Source organism: Heterocephalus glaber, unplaced genomic scaffold (genome assembly GCF_053883595.1).
Source record: "Heterocephalus glaber isolate CG9 unplaced genomic scaffold, H.glaber_assembly_v1.0 deba00001481, whole genome shotgun sequence".
Classification (NCBI taxonomy): Eukaryota; Metazoa; Chordata; class Mammalia; order Rodentia; family Bathyergidae; genus Heterocephalus; species Heterocephalus glaber.
The window spans coordinates 50,215,483-50,226,882 of record NW_028258317.1 but is presented as its reverse complement, the minus strand read 5'-3'; the positions used below and the strand labels follow the sequence as shown (position 1 = coordinate 50,226,882).

General features: G+C 38.4%; 1 long non-coding RNA gene across 1 annotated transcript in view; it reads right to left on the bottom strand.

Annotated features, from left to right (window-relative positions):
• Positions 1-1,814: 1,814 nt before the first annotated feature.
• LOC147825946 (uncharacterized) overlaps positions 1,815-11,400 on the bottom strand; it is a 31,513-nt gene continuing 21,927 nt past the window's right edge. Inside the window, exons 2-3 of the long non-coding RNA XR_015440110.1 lie at positions 2,453-2,910; positions 1,815-2,011 (exon numbers count right to left, since the gene is read on the bottom strand). This is a non-coding gene — a long non-coding RNA (uncharacterized LOC147825946). The remainder of the gene's footprint in view (positions 2,012-2,452; positions 2,911-11,400) is intronic.

The following is an 11,400-nucleotide window of genomic DNA, read 5'->3' as shown; positions in this document are numbered from 1 at the left end:
CTTCTATTACTTTTCCTGAAAAGTGGGGGTTTATAGTCTCTTTCTTTAAACATTAAGAAAAAAATACCATCACTGTGATGAAGCTGGAGAATGACACTCCATGGAGTGTCTTTCCTGGACACTTGCAACCAGAATGGAATCTCCTCACCTTCTTGGGCTGGGGATTTGGCTCAGCGGTGCTGCCGCCTGCCTCACAAGCACAAGGTCCTGAGTGATCCTTGGTATCAAAAAAAAAACAAACAAAAAAGAAGAAAAAGAATGGCGCCTCCTCTGAAAGAGTCACAGAAGCTCTTGGTGATGACAAAGGGCCAGAACACAGTCGTGTAACTCTCCTCAGGTTAAAGATGCAGAAAGCAGGACCAGCACTAGGAGGGAGATGGCCAGCAGATAATAGCCTTTCTGGCACAAGTCTGTACTCCAAAGCCCAGAACTGTGTCAGACATGTGATGCAATCCATGGGAGTCTGTACACCTGCCCTTACACTGCTGAAGAACATGAGAAGAAAAACTAGTGAGGAAGTTAGATGACATGTGTGTAAGAAGGGGAGAATGTGGCTGAGCTGTCCTTTTCAGTGAATTACTCTATCTGGCACCTTGTCTTGGATGGTGAGTGAACTTCCACTTTCACTGATTATTATTCCTTCAACAAATATTTATCATGCACCTACTATGTGCTGGGAACTTGTGATAGTAAGAAATAAGAGTTCAGTGGCTATGAGCTTATTACAGTCCAGTGAGGAAATCTAGAAGTAAATATAAATCTGGAAATAAACATAAATACAGAGTAGTAACTATTCCAAAGGAAAAAATAAAGTGTTATGAGATAATAATAGCAAAGGCTCTGTTTTCTTGGGAGAACATTTTCTTATGTGGCATTTACTCACAGACTTGAAGGGCAAAGAAGGAGGAAGGCTTCAGGGAGAGAATAGCAGGTGCTAAAGGCCTGGGGTCAGGGAGAGTCTGGTGCTTTCCAGGAACTGAAGAGGCCATTGTGCTTGGTAAATGTGCAGGGAACAGTGAGTTGAGGCTAAAGAACATATTGTAGCTAAGAGTTTTGTTTTGAATTTTTATCCTGTGGAAAATCTTTCTAGGATTTTTAGTGAGGATCAAAGGCAGGGAACTCTCTAAAGCAAGGCCAGGACTTCATGTGTCTTTATATGTTTCACAGACCCCAGGGACCTAGCAGGGTGTGTTCTGATGGGGATTCATGCAGGAATTCATTTTGACTTGAAGGTTTGCTTGGTTTTACTAGATAGTAAAAGTGTATCTACATTCTGTGTAATGCAGTGTGGCTAGAACAGAGACTCTTCACACACATGTATATTATACATACATACATGTAGGATATATGTATATTTTTTTTTCAAGAGAGAATATTTCTTACCACTCAAAACCCATAAATAATTTATTCCTTTTCCTAATCCTTCTGGATTTCTACTTGAAAACTTTTTTTTTCAATTTGCCTACAAAAATTATTTGGCTAATAAATAGGTTCAAAGGCAGACAAAAGGAGCTTCCACATATGAGAAAATACCAGGCTCTTGGAAGACCTCCATGGATACAAAACCATAAATCACAGAAAGCTCTTTTGAAATGTCATTCACTTTCCTCTCTCATAGGAAATCAGGGTCCAGAGAGAAATCACCTAATGTTACAGTTCATCTGGATCTTGTTATTCAGACTGGCCAAGGATGGTCAAAAAGGACAGACCCAGTAGAAGCAAATTCATTTGGAGTTTTACAGTTTCCCATTAAATAAAAAAACTCTTGACCTTTCTAGGAAGACAAATGTATTTATTTAACATTCAGCACCTGGAAAATGTTACTTACTGATGACAATCCAGTTATCTGTTAGCCCAGGCTGGGATGGCAGATGAATAGGGCAGGGCTGGAAGTCATCATTTGGTTCTGAAGCAGTGAGGCTCTAGTAGATGTGAAGCCATTGGTGCTTCAACATCATGAAGTCCAAGGCCTTGGCAGGTTGGGGAGGCTGCTTTTGGTCATCATCAGTTACTATGATTAATATTTAAAGAAAATATGGATGCATTCATTTATTCACTTAGAAGAGTTCTAATTGCTCTACATCATCACCAACACTTGGTATTGGTAATTTTTCAAATTACATTTTAGCCATTCTAATAAATGCTTAGTACTACCTCATTTTATGGTTTTTAAATTGCATTTCATGGATTACTAATCATGTTAAATATCTTACTATGGATTTAGTAGCAATTTGTGTCCCTTTAATACAGTTTCTGTTAAAATCTTTTGCCATTTTTCTTTAATTTGGATCACCTCTCTTTGAATTGCAAGAATTTTTTAAATATATTACGCTCACAAGCCCTTTGACAAATATATGTGTTAAGATTATTTCCTTCCAGATGAACTAGTCTGGTTTTTAAAGCCTTTTCTCTTTGCAAACTATATATGGATATCTTTCAGGAGGTAACTTACCATCAAGTGGCCCCAAACAAGTGGATCCCTTAGAGAAACACATGTAATTACTTGCTGAGGCAAGTTAGTATTTCTTTCTTTCTTGGAGCTAAATGTTTACATTTGGAGTTGAAAAGACACCCTTTGTGAGCATGGAAACAGCATTCCATCTAAAGCTGTCACAAAAAATAGCTCCCAGGCCCAGCATTGCCAAATGTACAAGATGGAACAAACAGATGTCTTGTCCATCACAGGAGGGAGTCCGGCAGGTTTCTGAAGAGTTGTCTCTTTCTTCTGCTGTATCTTGGCTTTCATTAGCAACACTTCTGTCCAGATGGCCCCTCCCTGGCCCTTAGATTGTCTTCCAGCAAAGACAGAAGTCATGCAGTAACCAAGGTAGGTAGGTCCTGCTGATTGCTTGGTCTTAGAGCATGGATGCTGGACATGACTTGGCTTCACGGGAGTAGAACCCAGGGGCACTGAGGAAACAGGGAAAATAAACCTGTGAACCAAAATCAGGTGAAGGAGAAAGCAGAGGCATAGGCCGGGGGAAATTCCTAATTTTCATCATTCTCTAACATTATAAAGTCATAGAAATACTATTTAATGTTAATTAAGCACTTACGCATTTCTAGGTACTACACTAACACTCAACAGGTCTTTTTATTGATACTGCCTAACAGTCAAGCAGGGAAGGTATTTTTATTATTCCCCACTTTCAGATACGGAAATGGAGGCTTAAAGCTGGGGAATAAGCACATGTCTGTTACCACACCTGTGCTTTGAGACCCTACAGAAACCTTTGTTTCACAGATGTGTATGGCCCCATTTTTACCCTTGAATCAAGGAATCAGTCTTTCTTGTTAGTTTGCACTTTGTTTCTTCTTTCTGGCTGACTTTGCTTTGCTGATCCCCATGGGGTCCACTGCTTTTAAAAATTTTTATTAGTATATGTTTGGAGTACATAATGTTTCCATTCCTTGTGTGGAGTTGTTACATGTACATAACACATCTTAATTCCCATCTCTTGATCTCCTTCACATCCCTACTTCCTATTATCTTTTACTTTGCTCTTTATGTATTCTTTGGGTCTCTCATATAAGAGAAATCATGAAATATTTAAGCTTGCATGTGTGGTATATTTCATTTAACATTATGGACTCAAGGTGCATCCATTTTCCTACAAATTACTGAAGTTTATCTTTCTTTATGGCAGAGTAGTACTCTGTTGTATATAAATACCACATTTTCTTCATTCATCTATTGAGGGACATACAGCTTGCTTCTAAGATTTAGCTATTATGAATTATGCTGCTATAAATATAGATATGTGTGTATCCCTGAAATACAGTGTCTTTAACTCTTTACAGAAGGCATCTACAAAAGGGACTAGCTAGGTCAAATGGAATTTGTAGTTTTGAGTTTTCGAGGAATCTCTGTACTATTTTCCATAGTGGTTGTATTGTGGCAAAGCAGAACAGCTCAGTGCTATAGCCAAGTGTCACAGCCCAAGTGCCACAGTTCTGAGGCACAGTTGAGTGTTACAGCTCTGGTTTGCAGCTATTGCAATTTGAAGACTTGCGAATCCAAAAGTCACTCACGAGGTGGAGAAAAACCTTTTATTACACAAGCGGACTCAGAGGAGTTTGCACTCCAAAGTCTGAGTGCTTCACCGCAAATTGGAGTCTCCTTATATAGGGCTCTACCGGGTAGGTAAGCAAGGTCCCTGAAGCAAACCGGTGGAGTTACAGAATGTGCCAGTAAGGGGGTGGAGCTAACAACATTCTTGAGCGGTCACACAGTTCAAACAGTTACAAAACATTTTGATACATTGGGCAGGAGCTCTGCTAATCACAAACTGTTACATTTCTGGTACAAAACATTTTGTGGAAAAAAAGCATGGAGGCAAGGCAAGGGCAAGGCAAGGGCAAGGCAAGGGCAAGGCAAGGGCCTGTCTTATTGTGCATTATTGCTCTATCAGTAGTAGTTTACATTCCCACCAACAATGTAGGAGTGTTTCTTTATCCCCTGCTGCCTCTCCAGCATTTGATATTATTTGATTTCTTGATGATGGTTATTTTTTCTGGGGTGAGATGGAATTTCAGTGTTGTTTTAATTTGCATTTCTCTCGTGGCCACTGATGTTGACCATTTCTTCATGTACTTAATGGCCATTTGTACTTCTGTGAAGTATCTATTCTTTGCACTTGCCCATTGTGTTGATTATTTTATTTGGGGTGATCTAATTTTTTAGTTCTTTATATATTCTAGATGTTAGTCTTCTGTCTGAGGAATAGCTGGAAAATTTTCCCCATTCTATAAGTTGTGTTTTCACTCTGTTGGTTGTTTCCTTTGCCATACACAAGGCTGTTTATTTAGTGTGATTCCATTTTTGATTTTTGATATTATTTCTTGTGCAACCAAGGTTCTGTTCAGAAAGTCTTTGCCTATGCCTATAACTTCAAGAGTTTACCTATTTTATCTTCCAGCAGGTTAAGTGTTTCTGTTTTAATATTTAATTCTTTGATCCCTTTTGATTTTAGTTTACTACATGGTGAGACATATGGGTCTAGATTCAATTATCTGCATGTGGATAGCCAGTTTTCCCAGTACCATTTATTAAAGAGGCTATCTTTCCTTCAGAGTATGTTTTTGGGCCTTTTGTCAAAGATCAAATAGTTGAATGTACTTGAGCTTGACTCTCATGTTTCTTTTTGTGCCAGTATCATGCTGTTTTTTTACTGTAGATTTGTAATATGATTTTAAATCCAGGACTGTGATATCTCTCACTTTGTTCTTGTTACCCAGGATTGCTTGTGCTACTCTAGATCTCTTTTGGTTACATATAAATTTTGGAATTGTTTTCTCTAGTTCTATGAAGAATGCTCTTGGAATTTTGTTTGAGATTGCATTAAATCTGTGTATCAATTTTGGAAGTACGGTCATTTTGACTATATTGGTTCTGCCTATCTAGAAGGGGGGGATGTCTTTCCATTTTCTGATATCTCTTTCAATTTCCTTTTCCAGAGCACTGTAGTTTCCATTGTAGGGGTCTTTCACTTCCTTAGGTAAATTCCTAAGTGTTTAATTTGCTACATGCTATTGTGAATGGTATTTTACCCTAATTTCTTTCTCAGTGGGTTCATTTTTGGTGTACAGTAATACTACTGATTTTTGTGTGTTGATTTTGTAGCCTGCTGCGTTGCTGGATTTGGTTATTCATTCTAGGAGTCTTGGTGGAATTTTTTGGATCTTCCATGTAGAGGTTCATGTCATCAGCAAATAATAATAATTGACTTCTTCGTTTTCTATACATATCACTTTTTTTTCTTCGTCTTGCCTAGTTGCTCTTGCTAATGTTTTGAGTACTATATTGAACTGGAGTAGTGATAGTGGAGATCCTTGTCATGTTCTTGAGTTTAGAGAGAACGCTTCCAGTTTTTCCCCATTTAACATGATGTTGGCTGTTGATTTGTCCTAAGTGACATTTATCAAATTGAAGTAAGGTCTTTCTATACCTATTTTCTCCAGTGCTTTTTAAAAAATTTATTTTATTGTAAATGTCTGTACATCATGCATCTTACAATGATCTTGGGGAGTGGTTACATGTACATATTATAGCTTGGATTTTTTTTCTCCTGCCCCGTCCCTCTTCCTCTCCCTTCGTCCTCTGGTTCCTCAATCACCTTTTTCCTACCTGTTGATACTATTTGTCTTAGCACATGTCATGGCATATATTGTTTACTTTGGAGTTATCAGGATCCTGTACATGGCACATCTTTATTCCTCTCATTTCCCCTTCCCCTCTCCCTTACCCCTCTCCTTGTGTCCTTGGACCTCTTCCCTATTGGATGAGATCTGTCCCCTTGTTCCTTTCTACCTATCTTTTATCATTTTCTTTGTACTTTGCCTCACTCAAATGAGGGGCACCATATTGTATTCAAGCTTGTGGGTCTGATTTATTTCACTCAACATTATGTTTTCCAGGTGCATTCATTGTCCTACAAATGTCTCAAATTTGTCATTCCTTGTAGCTTGAGTAGTATTCCATTATATATAGATACCACATTGTGTTTATTCAGTCATCTGTTAATGGGTATACAGGCTGCTTCCAGGATCTAGCTATTATGAATGTTCTGCTGTAAACATTGGTATGCAAGTATCGTTGTACTATGATGACTTAAACTCTTTGGGGAAGATACCTAGCAGGAAGATAGCTGGGTCGTATGGAATTTCTAATTTCAATTCTTTGAGAAATCTTCATACTGATTTCCATAATAGTTGTACTAGTTTGCCTTCCCACCAACAATGTAAGAAGGTTTTTTTTTCATCACAGCCATGCCGGCATTTGTTATTGTTTGATTTCCAAATGATTATCATTCTTTCCAGAATAAGATGAGATCTTAGTGTTGTTTTAATTTGCATTAAATGGCCAGGAATGTTGAACATTTTTTCATGTATTTGTTGACCATCTGTATTTCTTCCTCTGTGAAGTGTCTGTTCATTTCTCCAGCCCATTTCTTAACTGAGTCTTTAATTTTAAATGGTTTACTTTTTTTGAGTTCTTTGTATATTCTGGATATTAGTTCTCTATCTGAGGATTAGCTGGCAAATTTTTTTCCATTGTGTAGGTTGTCTCTTCACTCTACTGATCAGTTTTTTTGCTGTACAGAAGCTTTTCTAGTCTGACATAATCCCATTTGTTGATTCTTGCTGCTATTTCCTTGTTTTTTTTTTTTTTTTTTTTTGGTACCGGAGATTGAACTCGGGTCCTTGTGCTTGCAAGGCAGGCGGTGGAACCACTGAGCTAAATCCCCAGCCCTCCTATTTCCTTGTGAAAGGCCTCCTCAGGAATGGCCAGCCCTTGGATGAATAGTGATCTCTTTTTTTTGTTTTGTTTTGTTTTTGGTACCAGGGATTGAACTTGGGACCTTACACTTGTGAGGCAGGCAGGAGAACCACTGAGCTAAATCCCTGGCCTGAAGAGTGATCTCTTACATCTTGAACGGAGCCCTCTTGGTAAGAACACCATCATCCAAGGAGAGCTCTTCAGTGTTTTTTTAAAAAAATCATTTAAGAATGTTGGGTTTTATCAAAGGCTCTTTCTGTCTATTGAGATGATCATGTGATTTTTGTCCTTGCTTCTGTTTATGTAATGTATTACATTTATTGATTTGTGCATGTTGAACCATCATCCTTACATCTCTGGGATGACGTCTACTTGGTCAAGGTATATGATCTTTTTGATGATTTGACATTGAATTTGCCAGTATCTTGTTGAGGGTTTTTGTATCTATAGTCATTAAAGAGATTGGCCTGTAGTTTTCCTTTTTGGGTGGATCCTTGTCTGGTTTTGGAATCATGGTGATGTTGGCTTCCAGGAATGACATTGGGAGTACTGCTTCTCTTTCAATTTCATTAAAGAGCTTGAGGAGTATTGGTGTTAGATATTCCCTGATGTTTTATAGAATTCAGCAGTGAATCCATTTGGACTTGAGTTTTTTAGTTGATAGATTTTAAAAATTACTACTTCATTTCATTGCCAGTTATTGTTTTTAAATCTTCTTGGTTCTGTTTTGGTAATTCATATGTATCTAGGAATCTATTGATTTTTTTCAAAATTCTCCAATTTATTGTTATACAGATTTGTAGTGTTCATTGTAATTTCACTTTTTTCATTTCTAATTGCATTGATTTGGGTCTTTCCTGTCCTTTTTGGGGGGCTAAATTAGTTAAAGGTTTATCTGTTTTATTTATTCTTTCAAAAAACCAAATCTTTGAGTCATTCTTTTTTTTTTTTTTGGTTACAATTTCACTGATTTCTGCTCTGGTCTTTATAATTTACTTCCTTGTACTAGCTGTGAGTTTGGATTGTGCTTGTTTTCCTCAGGGCTTGAGGTGTATTGTTATTTATTTGGGCTTGCTTTGTTTTTGTGAGGTTGGCATTCACAGCCATAAACTTTTCTCTTAGGACTGCTTTCATTGTGTCCTGTAAGTTGTGGTATGTTGTACTGGCATTATTGTTTAATTCTAGAAACTTTAGTATTTCTTCCTTGATTTCTTCTGTTACCAATTGTTTATTTAAGAGTCTGTTGCTTTATCTCCATGTATTTGCATAATTCCTGTGTCGTCTTTTGTCATTGATTTTTAGTTTCATTGTTCTATGATCTGATAATATGCATAGTATAATTCTAGCTCTTTTACATTTATTTAGGGTTTGTTTATTGGTTAGTCTGTGGCCTATATTTGAGAAAGCTCCATGTGTGGCTGAGAAGAATGTGTATTCTGTTGCTTTTGGATGGAACACTTTGTAGATATGTAATAAGAGCATTTGTTTAAAAGTTTTGTTCTGTCTGATACTTCTTTGTTAACTTTTTGTCTAGTTGATCTGTCCATTTGTGGTAGTGAGATATCAAGGTCCCCCACTATAACTGAGTTTCTGTTTATCTGGTCTCTTATATCCAGTAGTATTTGCTTTATGAAGTTGAGTGTGCCATTGTTTGGTGCATTTATGTTAATAATTATTATGTTTTCCTGTTGTATTTATCCCTAACCAATATGTAGTGGCCTTCTTTGCCTCTTTTGATCAGTTTGATTTGAAGTCCACTTTGTCTGAATATAGAGCTGCATCTGCTTTTTTTTGGTACCGGGATCGAACTCGGGTCCTTACGCTTGCACAGCAGGCGGTGAAATCACTGAGCCAAATCCCCGGCCCTAATATCTGCTTTTAATTTGGGTTCTTGATGCATGAAATAGTGTTTTCTAGCCTTTGATTTTTAGTCTATGAATTTCTTTTGGGGTTAAATATGTTTCTTGTACAGTGATACCTTGGTTCATGAGCTTAATTCATTCCACAATTCTGGAGAAGGTGGCTGTGTTCATATTCATCACTCGATGCAGAATTCATAGACAGAAGCAAAACTTTGCCAAACACTTCTGTTTGCGAACCAAATTGTTTATGAACAGAAGTGTTTATGAATTGAGGTATTACTGTATATATTTGTTTCTTTTTTTTTTGTACCAGGGATCGAACTCTGGTCCTTGTGCTTGCGCAGCAGGCGGTGAAAACACTGAGCTAAATCCCCGGCCCTATATTTGTTTCTTGATTCATTTTTAGAAATAACTTCTTTATTTAAGATAGAATTGCTGGTTTTCAGGAATTTAAAGACTGAGCCAAACAGGTCAAACTGTAAATGCAGGTCACTGGACCAAATCCTTTATCCCCACCCACACTAGGATATATTTCCTGGTGTCTTTGTCACAGAATAAGAGAGAGAAAAGGCTGACTCACAGCATCTGATGATGCAAGACCTTTCTGAGAGTCTCTGTGCATAGATATCTTTCTCCCTCCACCTAATACATTCTAGATCTTGAGAAGGAAGCCTCAGTGCTGGGCTGAGAGGCATATGAGGGCCACTCAATGCAATTAAGGGATTCACTTCTACACCGGCCATGCAGTTAGTCTCTTCCAAATTTGTGCCCCAGTAAAATCACCAAAATCTACCTGCCCTGGGTCTTCCATATCATCCCTGAAGAGTTGGAATTGTGGCTGTTAAAATTGGGAATGCCAAAAGTGTATGCTACTTAACCCATGATAGCCCTTGATTCTGCCAAGTAAGATTTGTACTTCCTAGCATATTGAATTAATGAAGGAATTAGGAAAGTTCTTTTCAGAAGTAAAAGGGGGAAATACCCAAGTCCATATGAAAGTAGAAGATCAGGAAAGACTTACCTGTGTCCCTGGAGATGCTGGAGGTGTCAACAGAACCTTGGAGAAGGGTGTGTGCCCAGCAGGGAGGGGAATGGAGGAGGCAGGAGGGTGAGAAACAGGAAAGGAGGGTGCATGTGTGTGCAGGCAGGTCCATGCACCAGCAGTGGGGTGGGCGGTGAGAATATGTGTGTGCACATCCATGCGTGAGGCCACGTGGATGGCGAGCCAGGCATCTGTCCCTACCCCTTCTGGCCTGCCTCTGGCCTGACTGACAAGGTTACCCAAGAAAACCACTTCAGGAGCACCGCTCAGTAGCCTGGAACCATGGAACCTGTTGGGCTTCTGAGTAGTCCAGCACGGGGCTTTCATGAAAGCCCTCACTGAAAGCTGTTAACATACTCCGTTACTCAAACTAAGCAGTGGATAGAAGTTTTGGTTTGGTTTAGATTAGATAAGTGGTTCTAAGGCTTTGGGCAGGAATGAAAGTATACTTAATTCCTTAAAAAAATTAGTCAGTAACTAGGTTAATACCCACTTATTTCTGATTCTGAAGATGAGGAGGAAGATGTAATGGTTTGATGCTGGAAGGAACAGGGTATACAGACCGAGTATAGTCAAAACTCCCACCTCCCTGCCTCCCTCTTTCAGGCATTAGTTTTCTCCACGTCTCAAAGCTGCTTGGCAGAAGGACTCAGCATTAACCATTTACCTGCAGTACAATTTTGATAGTCATTCTCTTTCTAGACAGGGGGAGTGTGTAGTGGTTAAGGGTGCTAGAGCCAACTTGACTGCTACAAACCCCATAAATAAATGAAAGCATTTACTTAGCCACTCTTATTTGTTGCCCTTCTTAGGCTGTTTCCACCTTTTTCACATGTTAAATAATGCCACAATAAATTTATTTGTATAAAGAGAGTTTCATTCTTTTGGGTTACTGTATTCCCAGAACTGGGATTACTGGGTCAAAGGCTCCCCTGAGGGTGTATGATCTTGGCAAGTTACTCAGTATCTCTAGGCTTCACTTTTTCTGACTTGTAAAATGGGATTGAAGATGACAGTACTTGATTCACAGGTTTGTATGTATGAATCATTCTATGTAAAATCCATAGCAGGTGTTATACTCAACTTATTATGATGATAAAAAATTCTTATCTCTGCCAGGAGTGGATTGGTTTTAAGCTTTATTTCTCATTAGGAAACGAAGGGCTCTCTCCTGCTGGAAAGGTATTTTAGGTTTTAGGAGACATGGAAACTGTTTT